This window comes from Herpailurus yagouaroundi, unplaced genomic scaffold (genome assembly GCF_014898765.1).
Source record: "Herpailurus yagouaroundi ecotype Mexico unplaced genomic scaffold, PumYag 28, whole genome shotgun sequence".
Classification (NCBI taxonomy): Eukaryota; Metazoa; Chordata; class Mammalia; order Carnivora; family Felidae; genus Herpailurus; species Herpailurus yagouaroundi.
Window position 1 is genome coordinate 126,279,112 of NW_024412376.1, and position 24,993 is coordinate 126,304,104.

General features: G+C 45.4%; 1 long non-coding RNA gene across 2 annotated transcripts; it reads right to left on the reverse strand.

The window, feature by feature from the left end:
* Nucleotides 1–241: 241 nt before the first annotated feature.
* LOC121035848 (uncharacterized) lies at nucleotides 242–24,743 on the reverse strand. Of its 2 annotated transcripts, XR_005793112.1 has the most exons (3): nucleotides 24,381–24,743; nucleotides 21,470–21,563; nucleotides 242–449 (listed from the first exon to the last, which is right to left on the reverse strand). It is a non-coding gene; the product is annotated as an uncharacterized LOC121035848 (long non-coding RNA). The 2 variants fall into 2 exon arrangements; XR_005793115.1 differs by lacking the exon at nucleotides 242–449 and having other exon boundaries at nucleotides 21,308–21,563.
* Nucleotides 24,744–24,993: the final 250 nt, after the last annotated feature.

The window sequence follows — 24,993 nt, forward strand, 5'->3', positions numbered from 1 at the left end:
GGAATCTACTCTTACCATCTGTATTCATGCCCTAGGACTACCAATTACCACAACCTGGGTGGCTTAAAGACAGCAGACGTCTATTTTCGAACAGTTTGTGGGGCCAGAAGCCCCATGTCAAGATGCTGACAGGCCCACACTTCCTCCACAGGCCCTAGGGGAGGATCCTTCTTTGTCTCTTCCAGCCTCTGGTGGCTGCAAGCATTCCTTGGCTCGGGGTCGCCGGCTTCTGCTTGTGGACTCTTTACCTGTCTACGTGTCTCATACTTCTCTCTGCCTTTTCCTGTCCTCCTAAGGACATCTGTCATTGGATTTATGCCACTGGAGAATCCAGGACGATCTTATCCCAAGACTTGTGATGGGTAACTTTCTGCATCAACTTGACTGGGCTCAGGGAGGCTCGGGGAGCTGGTAAACCATCACTTCTGGGTGCGTCCACGAGGTTGTATCTGGAAGAGAGCAGCACTTGAACTGGAGGACTGAATAAAGCAGACGGCCCTCCCCAACACAGGCAGGCATCATCCAATCCACTGAAAGCCTGAATAGAACAAAACTGCAGAGAAAGGCAGATTTGCTCTCTCTCTACTTGAGCTGACACATCCGGCTTCTGCCCTTGAACTCTGGTACTTCAGTGCCTAGGATTCTGGACATACACCAGGCTTTACACCATCAGCCCCTTGATTTTCAGGCCTTTGGACTCAGACTGAATTACACTCCCAGCTTTCCTGGTTCTCCAGCTCGTGGAGAGTGATTATGGAACTTCTTGGCGTTTATAACTGCGTAAACCAATTCCTACAATAAATCTACTCTCCTGTCTATCTGTCTGTCTGTCTCTCTATCTATCCATCTATCCTACAGGTTCTATTTCTCTGGAGAATCCTCATACAAGACCCTTAACTGAATTACAGCTGCAAATATGGTCACTTTTTTACCAAATATGGTCACTTTCACAGATTCCAGGGGTTAGGGCTCAGACATACCTCTGGGGACCATTATTCTACACACCATACCACCCTATTTAATAATTACAAAATTAGAGGTGCCTGGGTGACTCAGTTGGTTAAGCATCTGACTTCGGCTCAGGTCATGATCTCGCGGTTCATGGGTTCAAGCCCCACATTGGGCTCTGTGCTGACAGCTTGGAGCCTGGAGCCTGATTCAGATTCTGTGTCTCCCTCTTTCTCTGCCCCTCCCCTGCTCATGCTCTGCCTCTCTCTCCTTCAAAAATAAACATTAAAAAAAATTTTTTTAGGGGTGCCTGGGTGGCTCAGTCAGTAAAGCGTCCAACTTCGGCTCCGGTAATGATCTCGTGGTTTGTGAGTTCTAGCCCCACGTTGGGCTCTGTGCTGACAGCTCAGATCCTGGAGCCTGCTTCACATTCTGTGTCTCTGCCCCTCCCATGCTCATGCTCTGCCTTCTCTGTCTCTCAATAATAAATAAATGTTATAAAAAAAATTTTTTTTAAACAATTACAAAATTGTGTCTACACACATGTGGTCCTCCTGATGCGCCTTCCCGGTTTTTATGTTCCAGCGTACTTGAAACCTTCTAACATACTATATCACTTGCTTATGGATAGCTTTATGGTTCTTCTCCCCTTGCACTGGAATGTAATCTCCCACTAGAGTGAAAGTTTTGTTCATTGATGTAACCCACGAATCTAGGCCTACAGTAATGTTTGGCACACAGTAGGGGCTCACTAAACACTTAACTGAATAAATGAACGAATGAGTGCCACATGTTATGGTGAACCAGTGGCCGACATAGCTACTGGCATCCAGGCAGGAGTCAATAAACTCCTGTCGAATGAAATGAGAGTAAACAGTCGTGAACCTGCCGTTAGGAGAACCCTGGTAGGTCCTATCTGGAAAAGCAGAGCTACTCCCTTCCCAAGCTTACTTATCTAGTTTTTGATGTCTTTTCCTCCTCATATTTCCAAACTCTGTGCTGCCCACTTTAGGAGCAGTGATTCCGTCCTGGTGATTCAATGTTAAAACAGTTCCTGAGCTGGGTGAGCTGAAAATTACTCCTTCCAAATTCGAAAAGGTTACACTTCCAGAGAATAAATTCTGGTCTCCTAATAAGGTATAATTAATCACACCAATGAGCATATTGACCAAAAATAGTTTCCAAACAGCAACTTAATGCCAGATAATTATAAATCAGAGGGTTTGATAAATCCAAGGTACTGTTAGATGAAGCACTGATGACCCAAGGGAGCAAATCAAATATTCCGTGGAAAGATAAAAATGGGAATGTGTTGTGTGCCTGCTTTCCAGAATGCAGCCGCCCTGGGCAACCCACTCATGCTTACTCTCACTGTCCTCTATAAGCTACTCTGGGATGCACTCATTTCTTTATTTCCTGAAATGATGACCTTTAAAACTAAAAAAAATAAAATTACTGACTGCTAAGAATGCAGTGTGGGAGTTTGGGTTTTTGGTTGTTTCATCTTATTTCAATTTGGCTTGGGTTTGGTTTTTTGGGTTTTTTTTTTTTCCGCCTTCTATAGAGTTCACAGCACAACTGAAATCTTTAAATAAAAGTTTATTTCTTATTTTTAATAAAGGAGTAGGAAATGTTTTGAAGGATGTTTAGAAAATTTGGATGAGCAAAAGGAAGAAGGTAGGGTTTTGTGTGTTGTTTGTTTTGGTTTTTTGGTGTTTTTGGTCCTGAGATCCAGAGTCACATGCTCTATGGAGTGTGCCCATAGGCGCCCCAGGCACCCCAGGAAGAAAGTGTTTTAATTGCCTATAACCCCACTGCCCCGGGACATCTGCGGACATCTCGCACACTGTGTCCCATCTCCACCTTTTTGCATCTCATGACCTCCCTCACGTCCTGCCCATCTCACTCTGTTCCCATGTTTTAGCTGTGTTTATTATGGTGATTTAAAGGTGACACGTGCCACAGCAAGCAAACAAACCAGTGACGCCCCGCTGACCCTCCTACCCTTTCTCTCATGCTGTGTCCTCAACTCCTGGGGCCGCTCCTGCGGGAGAAGCCATCTTCTGCTTGCATTTGTCTTGCAAGCATTAAATCACAAGCCTCCAGTAAGGGTGGGGTGGCTCAGGGTGGGAACTGCACCCTGGAAGACACTCTGGCTCTAGGCCTGTCTCAGAAGTACTGTGGGTATTTAGCTGCAACGATCAAATAATGAAAAGAATAAAATCCAGCCATCATCCATCGTTACTGACTGCCTACCCATGCCGGTGTTCACATTATCTATTGCTGGCTGGCGGGTTATCCTTTTGAGTTTCTCATGGTTGCCAGCGGACCGTGGCTGGGCCTGGCGTCGTCCAAAGGCGCATCTGGGCTGAACCACCAAATGCTCCCTCACGTAGCAGGTGACATGGTGCTCCACGGACTCTCCTTCCCTCTTCATGTAGTGTTTTACCCTCTAGGCCTTCTCCACTTGCCTGGGGCTTTGCAAGGCATGGTGTCCACAGGGTACTTGCGCTTCTCACGTGGCAACTGGCCTCAAAGTGGAAAGCAGAACGTGGAAAGCTGGGCCGGGTGAAGGCCATACCTAGAACCGGTACTGGGTCACTTCTGCCACGTTCTAGGAGTGAAAGCTGTCACCAGGCCTACCCAGATTCCAAGAGGCAGAGAAATAGACCCTACCTCTTGTGGCAGGCCGCCCTGCAAAAGGGGATGTGGGATGGGAAATATTGTTGCCGACATCTTTGGAAACTACGGTCTGCCACAGCTGAGCCCTGCGTATGACCAGAGTATAGCCCTCAGTCCTTAGAGCTAGCATCCAGTAGGCAAGGAAGACACGAAACAAATAACCACGCAAGGAAATACCTATTTCCACAGTGAAAAGTTACAAGGGAAAGGAACAATGAGAGAGGTGTTTGGCCAAGGAGTGTCTCACTAAAAATGGAGCACATCGACCGAGACCCCAATGATGAGGAGGAACTCTCCAGGGCAGTATCATCCTAAGCAGAAGGAACAGTGTGTGGGAAGTAAGAGTAGGGTTAAAGTGTAGGGGGCCAGAGGAAGATGGGTGCAAAGTGAGGTTGAAAAGGTAAGCCAGGGATAGGCTGTGTATGGCCCGACAAGCCTCATTGAATAATCCAGGATTTTTTTTTCTTGGTACAAAAGAAAAAGGTTAGGCTTGTTTAGGTTAGGCTCAGCTATAAATAACAGAAACCCAAAATAATAACTCTATTAAACCAGGCACAAATATACCTTTCTCTCACATGTGCTAAGTTTTGTGTAATCCATCAGAGGCAAGGATGCCTGTCCATAGTTTCAGAGACTAGCACCTTCTGTCTTCCATGGGCCAACCACAGAACACAGTTTACCCCACCTCATGGTTCAAAAAGGCTGCTTGAACCCCAGCCGTCACGTCCACATGGCAGCGGGCAGAAAGGAGGAAGGAAGATATGTTTTCTCCCTTTCAGGATACGCATCATTTCCACCAACTCTCATTGGCCAGAACTTAGTCACTTAATCATGTAGCCAAACTTGTCTGTTAGGGAGACTGGAGAATGGAGGGCGTCTATGTGCCTTGTTAAAATTAGATACTTTATTATAAAGGAGGACAGAAAGAGTGGATAAACAGCAGCCTCTGCTATAGTGCTGGAAGACTTTAAGGAAGGGAATCTTTCTTACATTGCCAAGATGTGTTATAACATAGGACACTGGCTTCATTGTCAAAGGTCCTAAGTTCCAGTGCCCCTCCAACACACATAACTGTTCTCTGGGTGACCTTGAGAATTTTCTTAACTTCTCTGGGCCTTCGATTCTCCATTTGCAAAAGGGAGGCTATCTTGCCCGCGTCCTAAAAGTATTATGTTAACTAATGAGGCCATGATAATAAAAGGGCTTAGCGGGAATAGAAGTCATCATTTTTACGGAGGATGTTAATTTTATCCATTCTGTGAACTATTTAAAGATTTGGAAATAAACAGCGCTCTGTCTTTCTGATGTTCATCCTGTAACCTGGCAACCAGTAAGAAATTTTTAAGCGCACAGAAGTGGAATGATGCTCACTGCCCTGGCGTGGACAGAAGTAGGCTTCCTCAGAAATGCCAAAGTTAAACTGACCTGTGTCCTGAGCAGAGAGCGGTCATGAGCCTTTGGTCTCAGAGTTCAGATTTCCGAAATAAATGACCAGAATGTGGTTTCCAGTAAAGCCGGACGTGTTCATACGTCACATAGAGAGAAGCAGGATTTAGGATGAGTCGGTCTCTAAATTCTGGATTAGAGGCAAAGTAGAGACAGAACTGGAGCCCATTTGTTCTTGTTCTGAAAAGCTCCCTCTACCAAATAATACAGTAAGATTAGCTATTGTTTATGAACTGCCTACTAAGCTAAGCAGCAGACTCCAGGCTAAGCTCTTTAAATAATTCTCATTCATCACTCAACAGTCCAAAGAGGCGGGTACCAATCACGCCTCCATTTTCCAGATGAGAAACTGGGGTCTAGGAGGCCACAGTTAGTGTAGGCTAACAGCAGGATCTGTCCCAAGAAGTCTGGCTCCACAACCCTTGAATGCAAACCACTAATCACCCTGCCGCCAACTACCTAAAGTCTTAAGATGCTGCACTTCCAATTCAGCACACAAGTCTTGAAGGCCTCTATGCGCCAGGCTCTGGACTGGGTGTTGGTGTTGTAGAGGAGAAAAAAAAAAAGACACAATCCTAATAATCCTCAAGGAGTTCACAAGTTGGTGAGGAGGGACACTGGGTAAAGTCCTGCTGGGCATGCTGAGTGGTTGCTGCATATATCGGAGGAAGACCTAACCTGTTCTGGAGGCCATGTAAGAAGCAGTCGGGGAGGGCTTCCTGGAGGAGGCCATATCTGAACTGAGTCTGATGTCTCTGATTTAAATACCCTCGAATGTGTCTGAAATAGTATACGTCACACACACACACACACACACACACACACACACACACACACACTACTGCTTTATAATTACTCCTTTCAATCTATCAGTTTGATCCCAATTTATTTACAAACAGAGCTGCAGTACCATTAGTAAGGATGGCTGGGTGGGCTTTCTTGAAAGTCAGCCCACCTATTTTATGGCTCAGGTGTTTCATTTTAGGTTCCAGCAGATTTTAGAGAAAAGGCAGCCTCGCATAAGAGTTCAGAGGATGACAGAGGCCAGGCCCACATCTGCTCCCGCCCCACCCCTGTCTGGAGAGCTGGGTCCCTGCTGTGATCCAGGTCATTCTTTCTTCCGCTCACACTTCCTTACCACAGGCCTGTTATGACCCATCTTTTATCCCCACGAAAATTGTTTCCATGGAGAACGTTTTGTTCTATTGGAAAATGGAAACCTTGAAACAGAAAACAACTAAAGCACGTGTTCAGTTTTTTATCGCTTTTCTGGGGGTCGTCACATGGGAGGGTCCGTGTCCTGCCTGTACCCATCTGAATACTCTTTCTCTTTTTTTCCTCATGTGGTAAGAAAAATGAAAATGGGACTCCATCCCATTGCAAAGAAGTAAGATCCAGAAAGAGTGCGGCGGGAATGGTGGGGGCGGCCTGGGTCCCTGGCCTTGCCTCCCGAGAGGTGTGGTGTTCTGGATATTCAGCTAATATTTACTAGATGCACAAGAACGTGGGCTTGGCACAGAACTTGTGCAGTGGATGGCAGTACAGAAGGGGTGTGGCCAGGGCACCTGCTTGGAGCCTGCACTTGACATTCATGGAGAAAATTTCACAGGTTGCCGTCAGAGATGATGGCAGGCTGGATATGGTGAGGAAGGAGTTAAAGGCTTCCTTCAAGTTTCGAAGAAAGAAAAGATCAAGGGAGTGGAGGGAAAGAATGAGTGGACAGAAGAGAGAGAAAGAAAAAGCAAAGTTAAGAACTAGGGTTCCCAAACCCAACTTCTCCCAGAAATTCTTGTCATCATTTGTTAAAGGTCTAAAACCCACATTTCGTGAAAAACTGTCAACGTTTACCATTGAGACTAGAACTCCTATGTGCCATGACAGTGTGGGTTAAAGCATCTGAGTCTTGGGGAAAAGCAGAGTTATTATTATTTATTTTTTAAGTAGGCTTCATGCCCAGTGAGGAGCCCAGTGTGGGGCCTGAACTGCTAAATCAAGACCTGAGTTGAGATCAAGAGTCAGATTCTTAACTCTCTGAGCCACCCAGGCTCCCCAAAGCAGAATTAATTTTAAATTCCTGATGGTACTGCTTCTTAGCTGAGTAACCTAGAATAGACCTCAGTTTTCCTTGTGAGTAAAATGGGTATGAAAATACCTGAGTAGAGGCAAAAATGGCTTGGTCCATGGGTTGCAGGCAGGGGCTCTGAGAGAACTGTGGGCCTTTCCTTCTCTTGCAAGGTTAGAAAACCTGATGGCCTGGCCCGACTGCTCCCTACAGTCATTCAGTGAGAGAGGTCTCCAAGGAAGGCAGGTCTGGCTGCTGAAGGGCTGGAGCAGGGTCTGCCTGAGGGGAGAGTGGCCCAGTCCTGACAGCACAGGAAGAAACGTGTAGGGGGAGTGTGGGTGAAAACGAAGTTAGGTGACCACCAGTCTTCCAGCTCCGCTCAGGCATTCCACTGATAATCTCTGGTCCATGGGGTTCTCACATATTAATTACTTTTCTTCTCTTATCCCTGTGTATAGCCTTGTGATACTCTGGAAAACAATGCACCTGTCCATGAATTTATGCCCTATATTCCTGATGTGGAGCTTTCATGCCAACGTACCCAGTTTTTTTTTTAAGCAAGCTCAACACCCAACACAGGGCTTGGACTCATGACTCCAAGAGTCACATGCTTTACCAACTGAGCCAGCCAGGCACCTTTGTCCACATTTTTGAAGTTGATGGCATTTATGTTCTTTCTTCAATAGCTGTCCCTTTCTCTTAGGTTATGTTGACCTGTGTGAACTCACCCCCTTGAGCAGGCATTTAATGGCTCATCTTCAAGTTCTCAGAACTGAGCCCAGTTTGCTGTAGGGACTGTGTGAACAGGTGGGTGTGTGTGCACACATGCACGTGTGCACGTGTGAATGTGTGCATGTGCATGTGTGTACATGCAACTGTGCATGCACGAATGTGTGTGCATGTGTATGTACCTGTGAATACATGTGCATTATGTGTACAGGCATCTGTGCACACATGAATGTGTGTGCATCTGTGTGTGTACTTATATACATGTGCACACATGTGTGCATGCATCTGTGCATGCCTGGACGTGTGCGTGTGTGTGCATGTATGTGTACACGCATCTGTGCGTGCGTGTGTGTGTGTGTGTGTGTGTGTGTGTGTGTGTGTTCCCACCCAGCGTGGCACCTTCTGTCAGCTCTTACACTCTATTACCAACCTCTCTTTTATTTTATTTTATTTTTTTTTAATTTTTTTTTCAACGTTTATTTATTTTTGGGACAGAGAGAGACAGAGCATGAACGGGGGAGGGGCAGAGAGAGAGGAAGACACAGAATCGGAAACAGGCTCCAGGCTCTGAGCCATCAGCCCAGAGCCCGACGCGGGGCTCGAACTCACGGACCGCGAGATCGTGACCTGGCTGAAGTCGGACGCTTAACCGACTGCGCCACCCAGGCACCCCACCAACCTCTCTTTTAATAAGTTCATCCCAGGGGCGCCTGGGTGGCTCAGTCAGTTGGGCGTCTGGCTTCGGCTCAGGTCATGATCTCGCGGTCTGTGGGTTCGAGCCCCGCGTCGGGCTCTGTGCTGACAGCTCAGAGCCTGGAGCCTGTTTCAGATTCTATGTCTCCCTCTTCCTCTGACCCTCCCCTGTTCATGCTCTCTCTCTCTCTGTCTCAAAAATAAATAAATGTTAAAAAAAAAATTAAAAAAAAATTCATCCCAATCCTTTGACATATTTCACTTTAAACCCACAAGAATGTTAAGATTCTATCTGGGCTTCAGAAAGTATATATTTAAAAGTCACTTCAAATTGCATGATCATTAATCTGGGAACATTATCCTTTTTGAATCGTTCAAGTTGTTTCATAAGCAAATGTGTCCTTTTCCCTCTCTGTTTAGTAAGTAAACTAATCATTCTGGCATTGTCCTGATTTTTGATTTTTAGAAGCCCCCACAGTACTTCCTTGCATTATGTAGATTTCTGACAGCTCTTAAAATAGCCTGTAATCAGAAAACAAAATGATATTCTCCAAGATAGGCTTTAAAGAATACATTCTCCAGGAATGGCATTAAAAGAAAAACTTATATATGTAAGCAATTGCTTAGGAATGCACTTTAGTACAGTAATTTCTTAATGTGATGACACGGTCTAAATATGTTTTACTGGCAAAGTACTTGAAACAACTTATCAAGGTACTTTGTGCTGTGGAATGAGTTACTTCTCTCCAAGTCAAGAGATCCAAGTGCTCTATGGAGAAATAGAATGTAATGCTTATTTGGGGGGGATAGCTCCAAAAAGAAAGGAAAAGAAACACTAAACCTTACTAAAACTTGGAAAATGTAGTGTGCTTAAGGGAAATGGTTCGTTACAGTTGATCTTGATAAAGATATCATAATGCAGTGAAACTACTTTAGTCTTGGATATAATTGTAACATTCTGACTTCTTAGAACCCATTCAGTATTTCACAGGAATCTAATCGTTGATTCAGCTATTCAGGTATGTTTAGTTTTGTCATAAAATTTACTCATGTATCATATACATAGAAAAGTACATTTTAATGTTGAGGCAGTGTTTCCTTGTAAAGACAACACTTTTCCCATTATGAAATGTTACACACACACATGCACACACACACACACACACACACACACACACAGTTACACAGAAATGTCTAGAGATAATAAGAATCACCCATAATCACACATTTAAGGACAACCACTATTAACATTCTGGTGTATTACTTCCAGACATCTTCTCTGCATAAATAATGTAATTTTTCAAAGTTAGGGCATCATAACACGTCTACAATTCTGCATCCTGGTATGTTGTCCCTGGTGTTTCTTCCAGAAACATGCTGGGGAGCTTTCTCCACTTCAGCATACATCCTTTCACACCGTCAGCAGCATTGGCTATATCGTCTTCCATTGAATGAATATACCATGATTTTTAAAAAATCAGTTCCCAGGTATGCACTGCTTGTACAAACAATGGTGTAGATAGGTCTCTGGGCACATCTGTGACTAGTTCTCTGGACCAAAGGGTATGAATATCTGTAAAGCTGTTCCCATATAAGGCTGAACTGCCCTGCAGAAAACCTGTGCCAATTAATGTACTGGGAATGTGTAAGGATAGCGGGGAAGGTGAACGTGCACACTCTGGGTTCGGGTCTTGCCTCTGCCCCCTGCAGTTATGTGATATTCCTCAGACCTTCTGGAAAATGGAGGAGATAAACCGATGTCATGTGGCTCCTTAGAGGATCAGATGAGATGGAGTGCTTTGGCCGGCAAATGGCACCTCATGACCACCAGCAGGAGACCCTGACAACCAGATTCTTCCACTTGCTGATTCAATTCTCTCAGCAAACACTTGCGAGTGTTCTCTGGACGTCGGGATCCATTCCTGGTACTTGGGGTGCATCCGTGGACAGACCGATGAAGATCGCGGCCCTAGCAGACCTCCCGTTCTAGTGGGGGGAGGAGACAGACAGCAAACAACATGAAAGCAAGCAGACAGAATCAAACGAGTAATTGCACAGTATACGAAGGCAGTGGGCACGCTGTGGGGGAAGAAGCAGAGCACAGTGAGGATTTCCCGGAATTCAGAGGGCTCAGGTTGGAATTTTAAGAAGGGTAATCAGAATAGGCGCCAGTGAGAAGGTGACAGTTGAGGGAAGACTGGAAGGGGGTGAGGGGGTTAGAGCGGCAGATAACAGGAGAACGCGCTCTAAGCAGGAGCGTGCCCGGAGCCTTCCAGGCAGGTGAGGGGCAGCGTGGGTGGAACCCAGGGCTGAAGGGGAGGCTGGGAGGAGACGATGTCGGAGACGTGGCAGGGGCACAGACCACACAGGTCTTGCGGGGGGGCTGGGGGGTGAGGAGCCACTGCACAGTTCTGAGTACGGGAGTAACGTGATGCTTCACGTTTTGTAAAAATCACTCCGGCCGCTGTGTTGAGAACAGACTACAAGGGCCAAGGGTAGAAACAGGGAGCCTGTTAAGGGGCCTCTGCCGTGGGAGGTCTTGGTGACTCCACCCAGGGTGGGAGTAGCCAAGGTGACCACAGTGGTCTGATTCTGGACATGCTGTGAAGGTACCACCAGCAGGATTTCCTGTGGGGCATGAAGGGAGTGTGGGGTAGGAGAGAAATAGGAGTCAAGGATGTATTCCATGGCTTTGGCCTGAGCACCTGGAAGGATGGAATTGCCTTTGAGAGGAGTGAAGACCAGGACTTGAGCTGGGGAAGTGCTGAGTTTGAGGAGGCTTCCAGACAGCCAAGTGGGGATCCTGAGAAGGCAGCCAGGTAGATGGATGTCTGGAGTCTGGGAGAGAGGGCTGGCATGAAGATATAAATTCACGAGTCACCGGCATATGCGTGGTCATTTTACAGCTCCAAGATTAAAGAAAATCTCCAAGGGCACGTATTTGGAAAGAAAAGAGGAAAGGGTCAACGACTGAACTCTGTGGGGGTTCCAACTTTCAAAGATGAGAGCAAGAGGGGAAAACCGCAAAGGGGACTGAGAAAAGACAAAGGCTAGCCCCAAGATGGGCCGAAAGCTAGGACAGTCTGACTGATGTCCTGGAAGCCACGTGAAGGAGGAGGAGGAGTTGGGGTGCCTGGGTGACTCAGGAGGTTGAGTGGCCCACTCTTCATATCGGGTCAGGTCGTGGTCTCCCGGTCATGGGATGGAGCCCCGCGTTGGGCTCTGTACTCACAGCCCAGAGCCTGCTTGGGATTCTCTCTCTCACTCAATCTCTGCCCCCACTGGCGATCTCTCTCTCTCTCTCTCTCTCTCTCTCTCAAAATAAGTAAATAAACATTAAAAAAGAAACAAAGAGAGAAGACTTGGAGGCAATGAGTACAGACAAGTCTTTCAGGAAGTTGGCTCTAAAATACATGCGGAGCCAGCCTGGGCCTCCTGTTCATGGTGCACTCTCTGTAGCCAGTGCTGCCACTCTGGCCATGGCCACTCACCCCGACTCACCCTCAGGGCTGCAGCCGGACAGCCACCTGCTGTGGAAGGCGGGGCCCTGCACCCTGCAGGCACCCGGCTGCCCCCCACCCTACCCCAACGCCTGGGATCTCCCCGGCCACCAGACGGCCAGCGCACCGCGCCCAAGTGGGCCACTACCAGCACCAGAGGCAGATACGGTAAAAAGAGTGATAAAAAGAGCTGCCCAAGGAGCTGGGTCGTTGTCCTTGGACAAGAACGGAGACAGGGACTTCACTGTGTAGACCGAAGAGATGGAGGTCTAGAACCTGATGTTTGCCCACTCCTTGCTGCCTCTATGCCTGCTGCAGGAACCCCAAGTCTGCCGCCCACCGTCTCCTGCATCGCATGGCCCACGGGGACCTTCTCTTTCCCTTTGCACCTGCCCTCTTGAGTCTGAACCCCTAAGTGAGGTGATGAGAGACCAGGTATGGGTGAGGAATCCTGGAGACAAAACCAATTACATTTCAAACCCACCAAAAGAGAGAGAGAGAGAGAGAGAGAGAGAGAGAATGAGAATGAGAGAGGGTCCCCCTGGCTCAGGAAGCCAGCGTTTGGCGAGGCCTCCTTAAAGAGCTGACCCCGGAGCGTATGGCTGTGGCTCTCTTCAGTGGTTGAGGAAGTATAATGAAAAGAAGGTGGTGTGTGTGTGTGTGTGTGTGTGTGTGTGTGTGTGTGTGTGTGTCTGTGCACGCGCACGCATTACAGAATGGGAAAGATAATGGCATGTGTGCAAGTGTATGGAAAGGGTCTTGGAAAGAGAGAGAAAACTTTCTTATGTAGGAGAGGGGAGGGCTGCGGGAACAGCATCTTAAGTAGGCAAGAGTAAATGCAAGCGGAAAAATCCATCTGAGATTGAAGCATAGGAAATTCACCTACACCAAGGCGTGGCTTCAGGCTCTGGTAAGTGGTAAAGGAAGTCTGTGAACACTGTCTTCCCATTGCCACACGTTCTCATGCATATACTGAGCATCTACCGAATGCCCAGCACTAGGTTGTTCATTAGGTCATTTTACCAGCTCCTTACGTTATTGGCATGCCTTTACCTCTCCAGAATAGTCAGGAATGTTTAGAGGATTTACAGGGTTTCAAGTGGCAGGCATAATAGTCCCCATGGTAGCCTGAAGGGATAAGCATCTTTCCAAAGCCCTCCCTGACTACATGAGCCCTTCCTGGGGTCAGGAATTTGAAGCAGTTGCCTTATCATGCATCCCTAAGCACTGATAGAAGCTTGAGCTAAAAATAGTTGTGCTAAATATAAGAAGTCCAGTCTTTGTCTGAATTTTGTCAACTAAAAAGCCAACATCCACATCTACATATTTGGAGACATTTGCAGAAACCCTTGGATATTTGGAAACATCAGAAACCTTGGCATCATTTGGCATTTGCCAAGCTTTATACTCCGTATCTAGGTATTTTGGTTTTGTGTAGACAGAGCCAGGCAGCGTGAATGATCCATTTAAAATCAAGCCTCTGTCCACAAAAGTCTGTTTCCATCCTCCTGGAAGCCCTCACTAAGGAAGACGACAGTGCTCACGGAACCATGAGAAACAAAACATCATCTCTGTCTGACCTTGATATTGTCCATGAGAATAAACACACCCTTCTATTGAGGGGTAAACTCTTTCACCACATTTTCATTTTGTGCTTTCACTCTCATGCTAAGCAATTAAACTATTTTGGTTTCTTCCATTAACTCAAGCAATTGCATCTTTCTCCCATCTTCTTTCTAAAGTTTGATGAAATCTTAAACCTGTTGTGGCTGACGTGTACTATCCGGGTTCTTATCAGGCCTCGTGGTTAAGTCAGTGCTGCCTTTGTCGCCTTTGGATGAGGTTACTGCAGTTCGTTATGAGTTTTTGGATAAGATACTGCAACATAACCGACTGGAAATTAAATCCAACGCACTGTTCGGCTTTTCAAAACACCTGTGAGTCTTTGTAGTCAATTAGGTATTAAGTTCAGCTTCCCTTGTTTTTTCAAGGTATCACGATAAAAGATAGGCAGATGTTTTATCCACTTTTCTTTCCGTCCTTAATAGCACTTTGTAATCCGTCGCCCCATGTTTATACATACTTATTATGTATGAAATGCCCTTCAAATCAAGAAAAAGCAAACTTCTCAGTAGCTAGCTTCAGAATCTCTGATACCTCTTTGTCCCTCTGGTGTAGTAATAATTCAAGGATGTTTCAATGACTTTCTATATATGGTCAGATTCCACATGAACGAAAATGTTCAGAGGCAGCTAGTGAATCTGCCAGCTTCTTACTCCTTCGTCTGTGGTTCCTACAATATCCTTGATGTGATGTGAATTTTGAGAGTTAAAAATCTGTGAGATTGCTCATTGCTGTAGCTAAACCTTTGAATCTCAGAAATGTTATATTTTGTCACATATGTATAAAAAGAAGAGAGTAAAATTATAATTATTGATGCGTATGTATAATTGAGTTGTATCACATAGAGTAACCCTATTAGTTGAATCAGATAGAATGCTGTAACAAACCCCAAATGTCTGTGACATAGCGTTACAGAAGTTCATTTCTTCCTCATCATTGTAGGTGTCTTGCTCAACCAGTAGCCGTTCGTCCCCATGGTCATTCAGGAACCTGGGCTCCTTCCAAATTGTGGGTTCAAGAGGCCCTGTTAATTTGGAGTCCTCTGAACCTGGCTACCAGATGGTGGAGGGAGTATAAAAAAGGCACACCCCATTTCTTACAAGTCCCAGTTTTTTTTTTTTTAATGTTTATATATTCTTGAGAGAAAGAGAGACAGAGTGTGAGCAGGAGACGGGCAGAGAGAGAGGGAGACACAGAACCTGAAGCAGAATGCAGGCTCCGAGCTGTAAGCATAGAGCCCGATGTGGGGTTTGAAGTCACTAACTGCAAGATCATGACCAGAACCAAAGCTGGATGCTTAAGCAACTGAGCCATCCCAGTGCCCCTAAAAGTCTCAGTTTAGAAGAGATACACCACTCTATTCATACTCCATGGGTGAGAATTAGCCATACGTCCTCATTTGGATGCAAAGGAGGCTGGGAAATGTAGCTTCTGGTAGGGCAACTGCATCTAAGTGATAACTCTAAGCTAAGGAAGGGGGTAACATGAGTGTTAGCCAGCCATCTCTGTCATACTTGTATAACGTAATTACATTCAAAAAGTATATTCCAGGGGCGCCTGGGTGGCTCAGTCGGTTAAGCAGCTGACTTCGGCTCAGGTCATGATCTCGCGGTCCGTGGGTCCGAGCCCCGCGTCAGGCTCTGTGCTGACAGCTCAGAGCCTGGAGCCTGTTTCGGATTCTGTGTCTCCCTCTCTCTGACCCTCCCCCGTTCATGCTCTGTCTCTCTCTGTCTCAAAAATAAATAAACGGTAAAAAAAAATTTTAAAAAAACAAACAAAAAGTATATTCCATAATGACTCCTACTATTAACATCTGAAATAGAGTTAACAAATAGAGTCATGCTATACATACTGGTTTATTTATTTATTTTTTTTTTTAATTTTTTTTTTCAACGTTTATTTATTTTTGGGACAGAGAGAGACAGAGCATGAACGGGGGAGGGGCAGAGAGAGAGGGAGACACAGAATCGGAAACAGGCTCCAGGCTCTGAGCCATCAGCCCAGCGCCTGACGCGGGGCTCAAATTCACGGACCGCGAGATCGTGACCTGGCTGAAGTCGGATGCTTAACCGACTGCGCCACCCAGGCGCCCCCATACTGGTTTATTAACTAGCTTTTTATTAACAATATATTGAATCATACAGCCGTCACATGTATTTTAGATGTCTATCATTTATATGAACAGAGCATGGTTACAATTAGCAGCCAAAGCATTTTCTGGTCTGTCTGTTTGGTAGTTAATATCACAAAGACAGAGACCAGTATGGAACTGTGTAGTAAAAGAGGGTGACTTCAGGGCTCGGGGTCAAGCATATCTGGGCTCATGTCCCAACCCTTGTATTTACTAGCTTGTCATGATAAGGAAGCACTTTCCTTAGCCTGTAAAATGGGGATAGGAACTTCAGTTTTTCTATCTGTAAAATGAGGATAGTAACTTTTTTAATTAGGTTTCTGTGAAGGCTCCAATACTAACGACTATATTTTTCAAATATCATACATGACTTTATACGATTTATATGGTTTTTATTGAGATATAGTTGATGAAACATTCTATGAGTTATGTTAGTTTCAGGTGTACAAAGGGATGGTTTGGTATTTGTATAAATTGTGAGATGATCACCACAATAAGTCTAGTTAACATCCACACTGCACGTAGTTACTTTTTTCTTTGTGATAAGAACTTCTATCATCTATTTTTTAGCCACTTTCAAATATAATACAGTGTTATTAACTGTGGTCACCATGCTGTATGTATATTACGTCCCCAGGACTTATAACTGGAAGTTTGTGTCTTTTGACCACCTTCACCCCTTTCACCCATCTCCCCCACACCCCACACCACCTCTGGCAACCACTGCTTTGTTCTCTGCATCTGTGACTTTCAAGTCTCATAAGAAAACTTTTATACTGTCAGCATTTTACGGCCTGGTGAGGTGAACGAACAAGTAAAGCCAAGTTTAGACTGTATCGCATCACTGGGGATCTTGATGCTGATGCAGTAGGTCTGGAGCAAGACGATGAATCTACATTTTTAGCAATTTCCAGGGTGATTAATATTGTCCAAAATTAAGGAACACGGACATAAAGACTCTATCCAGACAGTATCTCAAGAGGCAATTTGGGCGAGACAAATTTTCATCGTAGGGGATCATCCCAAGCATTGTAGACATTTTGCATCTCTGTCCCCTGCCTGCCAAATACTGTGATAATGAAAATGCCCCACATTTTCCCAAATATCTCTTATGGGAGCAGGACCACTCATGGCTGAGGACAACTGATCTAGTTCAAAACCTTCACCTTTTCAGATGAGGAAGGCGAGTCCCAGAGAGGTGAAGGGACTTGCTTATGGTCACACAGCCAACGGGTCATAAACCAAGTATTCTGCTTCACGCTGAGGGCTAGTTCCACCATGTGACCATATCAGTTTAAGATGCGTTTAACTGCAAGTCAGAAAGTCCAATTTGATCTTACTTAAGTAACAGGGAAATTGATTGGCACACTTCACTGGAAGTCCAATGGTAGAGCCCATTCAGAATTATCTGAATCCTGTGGCTATGATTCTGTATGCTTGTGGCTTAACTGGCTTTGCCTTCCTCTGTGTCAGTTTCATCCTCAACCTGTAACAAGATGCTGGGCAGTTCCCCCCGGGTGAGAAGGAGAATAAACTCAACTAGTCACAGAGAAGAGTCAAGGACCCAAGCAAACAAAAGGAGTGGCCATTCAAGTGTAGACTGTCCATTGGGGCTCATACTGCCAAAATGAATATTAAGCACACTCAAAGAAAAAAGTCTGGGAACAAGAAAGTAATTAAAAAGTAACAGTAGTCACTAATTGTATTTTCAAAGGCCAATATAGGAACCTGAGTCAGATACCACAGTGACACTTCCTTATGGTCTCAGGGTTTCTACTCATCCATAGTCTGACACTACTTCAGAATCGTTATGTTTCTCTTTCCTGGAAGCTTTATTCTCTTTTCTCTTTCCTCCCTTGTCTCCTGCCCTGTCACTCACACACGTTCTCTCCATGTTGAGTGCCAAAGACCCAGAAAACAACAAGCCAAGACAGGACTCACCACAAAGTTGGAGGTAGGGGAAAAGCTGAGCAGACAAAGGCAAAATCATGCCATAATTGGAGAGGGCACCATTCTGCTAGACACTGCTATTTGTAGACATTTGATGCTATTTCTCATACCATTGCCACACACACACACACACACACACACACACACACACACACACACTCTACAGCGTCCTTGATTCTTTGCTGATTTGCTTCAGGCTTAAGATCCTAGGCAGGAGAGTCCCATTAGCTGAACCAACAGCATATTCCCATGTCCTAGATGCTAAAGGGCAGAGGAAAGTGTATGTTTGAGACAGGTGCTGCCTTTGCCCAAGATTCATACAATAGGGAATTCTCCAAACAGGAAGGTAACTGCTGGGCAGGCATCTGAACATGGCAGTGAATGGATGGTTGGATGGATGGATGGATGGATGGATGGATGGATGGATGCAAGGATGAATTTGGTTGTTCTGATGGGCCACACAGAATTCCTCCCCCCCCCCTTTTTTTTAACATTTATTTATTATTGAGAGACAGAGACAGAGCATGAGCATGGGATGGGCAGACAGAGAGAGACACAGAATCCAAAGCAGGCTCCAGGCTCTGAGCTGTTAGCACAGAGCCCAATGCGGGGCTCGAACTCCCACACCACAAGATCATGACCTGAGCTGAAGTCGGACGTTTTACCGACAGAGCTACCCAGGCGCCCCAAGTTCCTCCCCTTTTTAATTCCCTATTCTTTTCTCCTGAGGCTTTAAAGAACAGCAGGACTTTCCCAGGGATTGGGCAACCATTCTATTGTTCAAAGTCTAAGTACTACTTTCACCTCCTTCTATGTATAAAGAGAGGATAAATTAAATTAAGGAGAGGATAATGTTTGTAAGAGAGAGCCAGAAATCATCCGTGCCTTTGTTAATCTAACATGTAAAATAACTGTAGTTATGTGTGTGAATAAACAGGTCCTCAGGTTCTCCCCCAGATCTCCTCCACAACCTTTGATGAGTCATGTCTGACATCTTCAGACATCTGTGGCCACGAGGATAGACGTAAGCCAGTATTACATGAGGACGACCTGGGCAAGCAAGGCATTTAGTACATTCAAAACCAAGACATATACCTTGAGACTTCAGAGTCAAAATTTTGTGAAATGACTATTTTGCTCAAGATCAATGTGTCTACAGTTCTGAGCACACACTTATATATGAGGCACCTTAACTATGTCATTGCACTTAATCCTGACAACAATGTCAATATCCCCCTTTTGTTTATAAGGAAGCTGAGAGGATGTACTTCTCTTGAGGGCACACAACTAGTAAATAACAGAGCAGGGATTCCAAGCTGCGCCTGTCCAGGTGCAAAGCCTCAGCCTCGTCCAGGACACCCAGCGGTCAGACTCACAGCCTCATTCCCTCCCACATCAACTGTACTAAAGCGAGTCCTTTCTTTGCCTCTTTGATACATTTGACTGCAGTCAGTTAACCCGCTTTTTTACATAGACTTTCTTAATGGATGTTAATGCCGCTGTTCTAGAACTAGTTTTCCCTCCCAGGATACCCAGGAACGTTTCAAAGTCACGCTGAGCAGTAGCAAATTACATTTTCCTCAACAAATTTCTCACGTGGTCATAAAATGATTGTGGATGTTGCCTGTGTATGTTGGTGTTTATGACCTAGCTGTGAGCAGTAATTCAGGAAAACATCAAAGTTTTGTGGGTGACAAAGAATCACCTCTGATCTTCACTTCAAAGACAACCAAACAAAAACACCTTCCCAGAAACACCTTTGAGATTAATGTCAATCAGGTTTTTCCTCAACTTGTTGATACAAGTATGTGCATTATAATGAACGAAGCTTGTTAGAAAACTATAACCCTCCTCTAAAATGGCAGTAAAAATGCCAACAGGACACACACAGTTTTTTTCCTGATGTATTATAAGAGAATTTAGCAAATGGACACTTTTTTACCCCTTAGCCCTGATTCTCTAACACCAATTTTAAAAGGGTGCCAGCAAGTTTCCATCACAAAGAGGGCTGGTGCTCTTTCTAAGCCCGAAAGTCTAAACACCTGACATTCTCTGTACTGTCTGCAGAACTTTCCTTTCCTTCCTCCTCTCCAGAACTCACAACTAATTATCCCTCTTCTCCTGACTACATGCTCAGCTTCACAGCGCCTTTTGGTCTGGGACTGGGGCCTATTTGAAATTCTCAGTTCTGGGGCGCCTGGGTGGCGCAGTCGGTTAAGCCTCCGACTTCAACCAGGTCACGATCTCGTGGTCCCTGAGTTCGAGCCCCACGTCAGGCTCTGGGCTGATGGCTCAGAGCCTGGAGCCTGTTTCCGATTCTGTGTCTCCCTCTCTCTCTGCCCCTCCCCTGTTCATGCTCTGTCTCTCTCTGTCCCAAAAATAAATAAACGTTGAAATTCTCAGTTCAATCTCCAGCTCTTCTGGAACATGGCAACTTGAGAAAAGAGGCCTTGCTCCTGGCACACTTCCCAGGCTGCTTCGATGCCTCATTTCGGTGCCCCACAAGTGCTCAGTGCGACCTCAACCGCATCACTGACTGTACGACATCATCTATGAGCTCTCAGAGAGGCAAGACCATGTCTGGATCATTTTTGTAGCCCAGACACATAGCCCAGTGCCCAACACACAGTGGGTGCTCAGTTAGTGGCTTCCGTCCAATTACATGAATGAATGGAAATACAGACCACCCTCCTGCATATGGCTGAAAAAGAGAGTCCCCAGGGGTCTAGGAAAGGAGAGCAAGCCTGTTGGGGATAGGTCAGCTGGAGCAAGGATGGGCAGTTGGAGTATGTGACATGGAGAGGTCCAGGGAGTCAGAAGAAGTACACTTACTAGAAAGGAGTGCATTAGGCGCAGGCTAACGGTGACAGAGGTGATAATACAGCCATTGTAGGGCCCGGGATAGAGCTTCAGGCCCCAGAGGGCTGGTGGTATTTTCTGCGTAATCAGTGGCCAGATGGACCCTATCCTTTTTAACTCTTTCCATCCAGAAGTGTGTGGCTGGGATTTCGTATTTCTTTGCTATGTGTTTATGTGAGGTCCAGGCTAATGTGGTAGCACCCTCAATTGGGGGACAGCTTCCTCAGTTCTGCACACCCATGGCCTCCATGATGAGTCTGGCCCAGTATGAGCTGGATAACACCCCCTGGGGCTTGACAAGATCATCTGTGAGTAACCGACTCTGCTATTGATTGAGGGCACTATGAAATACCTGAAAATGGTTTTGAGACATTTTCAGTCTCAATACCCTGAACTTAGTCATTCATTACTCAACAAACATGTGCCGAGTTTCAAATACATGTTAGCTACTGTGCTAGATCAAATGATACGGCCTCACACAGATCACAGTTGTAATGAAAGCAAGAACAGAAATGGTCAAATGTAAAAACATTACACTTTTCACATTCACTCTGTGCTTCCACAGCCACAGGAGAATGTGAGCAAGAGCAAAAGACAGAAGATTTGTTATGTTCAATTTCATCTGAATTCCAGCACATATTAAAAGGGCAATTTCTATGCTGAGTTACTGAAATGAGGTGAGAGTTGATTTGGGAGAATTTTATGAAGAGAGATTATTTTCAATTTTTATGTAACATTCATTCCAGAGTCCAAATAACAACCATGGGGATCCACACAGCCAGAAGCATGAAGCAAATATATTAGAGGGACTCAGTTGCAAAAAACAAAATTCACATTAGGTCTTACAGGTCAGCCGGTCTCAGAGTTGTGGGGGGAGGCTGCCCATCATAGCCCAGTTCCTTCTTCAGACTCATCAGTGAGAGAAGGGACTCCTTCCTCCCTGGAGAAGAGTGAGGAAGGGGGCAGAGACAGACAGGTATGTTACCCTACTGGAAACACGTCTACCTGGAACCTGGAGGCGTGGGAATCGCGCACTTTCCAGGAACCAGCTCAGTATTTGAAGTAATCGATTTCGTTCCTTGTGACGCTGACCTGGATGCTGTCTTTCAAAACCAAGTCAATCACACGTGTGCCTGACCTAATCACCGCAATAAGGGCTGCCCACGCCCACAGCATGTAGACCAGTAACAGTCGTCTAGGATGGATACAAGAAGCTTCTGACGAGCTGGAGCTGTGCAAAATCCCCAAGCGCAAGAATGTTTTCGTGCCTCTTGTACCGTCAATCCCAGCTCCACCACGTCAGCATTGGGATCCATAGAAAGATCCCAGAGTGGTCAGCAATCACTCTTAAAAGCATATTATCACAAACTTCTCAAACTGGTAAACGCCCACAGATACCACATCCTGACACACCAACTCTTGACATTATTGTTTTCCAGCAAGTCAGCTTCATTCAACACAGGCTTTAATAATGTATTTCAGATATTCTTACTCATCTTACTGAAAACAGAGTGCAATTTTGAAACCAAAATGAACAGACCTCCATTTACAAGGCAACTCTTTCACTTCCTTTCTACTGTTTTGATTATCACTTGAAAGATTTATCTTATTCTCCTTTTGTTTGAATTTGGAAACTGGAATGTTGAAGAGCAGCTGATAAAGCACATATTCCAGACTTTAAAGTTTTAGCTTAATATTAACTCATCAGGGGGAAAAAAAAAGTATGAAACTAACCGATCTCCATTTGTCATGAAAATATGGCAATAAAAATGCACCTGCAGTTTACAAAACAGGTCAAGGTCATTTGTGGCGCTTATTAATCCTGCCACTCCTGTGAAAAAGGCTAAAAGCACTGCCTACATTTATTTTGCAAATGGAAAAAAAGTAACAGGTTTCGTCTTGCTCTGGGTATAATAGCAAAGCCCATGGTAGAGCCAAAAATAGAACCTGAAAGCATTCATGTTCCTTTTTTGATATAGAACAGGACTCAACCCAAGCAGTCTCATTAAAATTGTGCTACAGAAGAAGGAGGCTGACGCTTCATTCAATTTTCCTTAATAGAATTAAATAGTTCATCATGGCTGTACTTTCAAGTGGGTACCTAATGCTAATTAGTTTAACTGACCAACCAAAACTCATTTATACAGTAAGTTCATAGGCTACATTGGATGCTAAACAAAATAGGTAGCATGTAATCATTTTAAAGAATTCTTTTAAGAAAAAGCAGTATTTAAAATCCAATATAATCAAACACGATAGGACCGCAGCACGATTGCTTAGGGTCAGCTGGTCAACATGCAACCTCTAATATAGCTGCCTTACTACAACTCTGGATTTTAAGAGTTCTAAATTAAATCCCGCAATCACTTTTAAGAAAAAGCACCTTCCAAGTTTCAGAAGTTGAGAATTCCATGCTGCCATCCTGTGTCCACCATCTGGCCACTGCAGCTATGATTTTCGTTTCCTCCCCTACGTTTGTGCGTTAATGTACGAGTGTTGCAGTGGAACTTAAGTCAGTGTTGCTAGTGTTGCGCATGTGCTTAGAAACCCTAACGTGTCCAGCAGCCATCTATACTACTAGACTGGGAATAGAGTAGTTCTCACAAAATATTAGCACTATGCGGATCCTCAGGAACAAAATGAGGAATTTCATCACGCCTGCTGCACCCAGTGGGCAGGTAAAAGGATTAAATGAGATCATCTATGCGGCTCAATACACATACAGAGCAGGTAGTAAAGGGCGCCAAGAAGGTTAGCTCTTAATATCTTTAACACACTGGCCTGACACACGCCAGCCTTGCCAACAGCAATGTTTTATTGACATACATCTATACAATACATTATCAATAAGCATCATTTACGGACTGCAGGCTCTGGCATGTTCTGGCAGCCACCAGCATCTCCGGCCACATCCCCCACTGCAGCCCAGTTTATATCATGCCTCGTCCTGTATTTCTCTCCACACACCCCCCCCGCCCCCCGCCCTTGGCGTTTTGTGCAGAAGTCACAGCAGCCTTCCTGCAATTCCATGAAAGCACTGAGCTCTTTCCTAGAACACACACTCTGCACATGCCTTCCCCTCTGTGTGGAACTATACCCGAGGGTCCTCTCCTTTGCCCCATAAACTTGTCTTCAGTTTTCTGCTTAATCAAAAGGTGAGTCTTTGATTACTGTTGTAACTCTTGTTAAGTGCTAATTTTACATTTTTGATGTGATTCTTGTATTAATGTCTATTTTACCCACGAGACCCTTCCACCAGGGCAAGGTTCACATTTTGGGTTTTTTTTTTTCCCCCCTCACTATCTGTATACCTCCAGGTCTAGCGCAGCGTTTGGCCTATGTTAGGTTCTCAACTCATATGGGTTCTATAAATAAATAAACAAACACATCCCAATAGGAGGCTACGGGCTCCCAAGGACTGAGCATGTCTCTTTCCACTTTATTTCATAATCGCTGTTCCCCTTACCCCTGGCCTTAACTCTATTATGAAAATATGCATGTTTTACGAGGTTAAAATAACTTGGGAAAAATAAAATGTAAATTTAAGTTTAAAAAGAGAGGGAAGAAAAGAGATAACAATGAGATAAACACAGAAATGGCTGGTTGGTCAACATTAGCAAGAGGCAGTTTGGATAGCAGTTAAACCACTGCTGCAGGCTCATTCAGGGACTGGGAGGAAGGACTGGGAAGCTGAAGGGTTTGAAAAGCCCTATCCCATCCCCCACAACATTCTTCTTCTTAATACTAAAATACTTACGTTTTTCTCCTTAGCATTTGTCACCCTAAGATATATTGGGTATTTTTGTCTTGATTTTTCTTCTCCACTGTAACATCTAAGGCTTTTGTTTCATCCATTTAAGGATTAGAAACGTGCATGGCACACAGCAGGCACTCAAATGTGATAAAAATGTGGCACAGTAAAGAACAGCTCAGGATTTTAGGAGGCTGTATGACCCAGAGCTGTGGCCTAGGGGCTGAGCTGGGGAGAGGTAAGGGCCAAAGCCTCTCCAGGACAGTCCCCGAGGAAGGAACGTTGGCCTGAGAGAACCACATCCACGAGGGTCTTGAGGGACGCCATTCTCCCGCCCCGGTTCCCAAGCTCCAAAAAGGAACTAGACTAGTCTCCTAGTCTAAGCCGGAGAGGAAAGTCCCACGCGGTGAGACCTTGGGCGCCAATGACCGGGCCCGCCCCCTTTCCGCCCCCGCCCTCTCGAGGATTGGCTGCTCTCCCTGCCACCCCGCCCCAGGCCTCCCTAGGATTGGCTGCTCTCCCCCGCCGCCTTGTCCTTTCCCCGCCCCCTTCCCGGGGATTGGCTGCCTACTTTCCAGCCCCGGCCTCTGGCTGGGTCTCTGGTGTTCGCGGGCTTTCG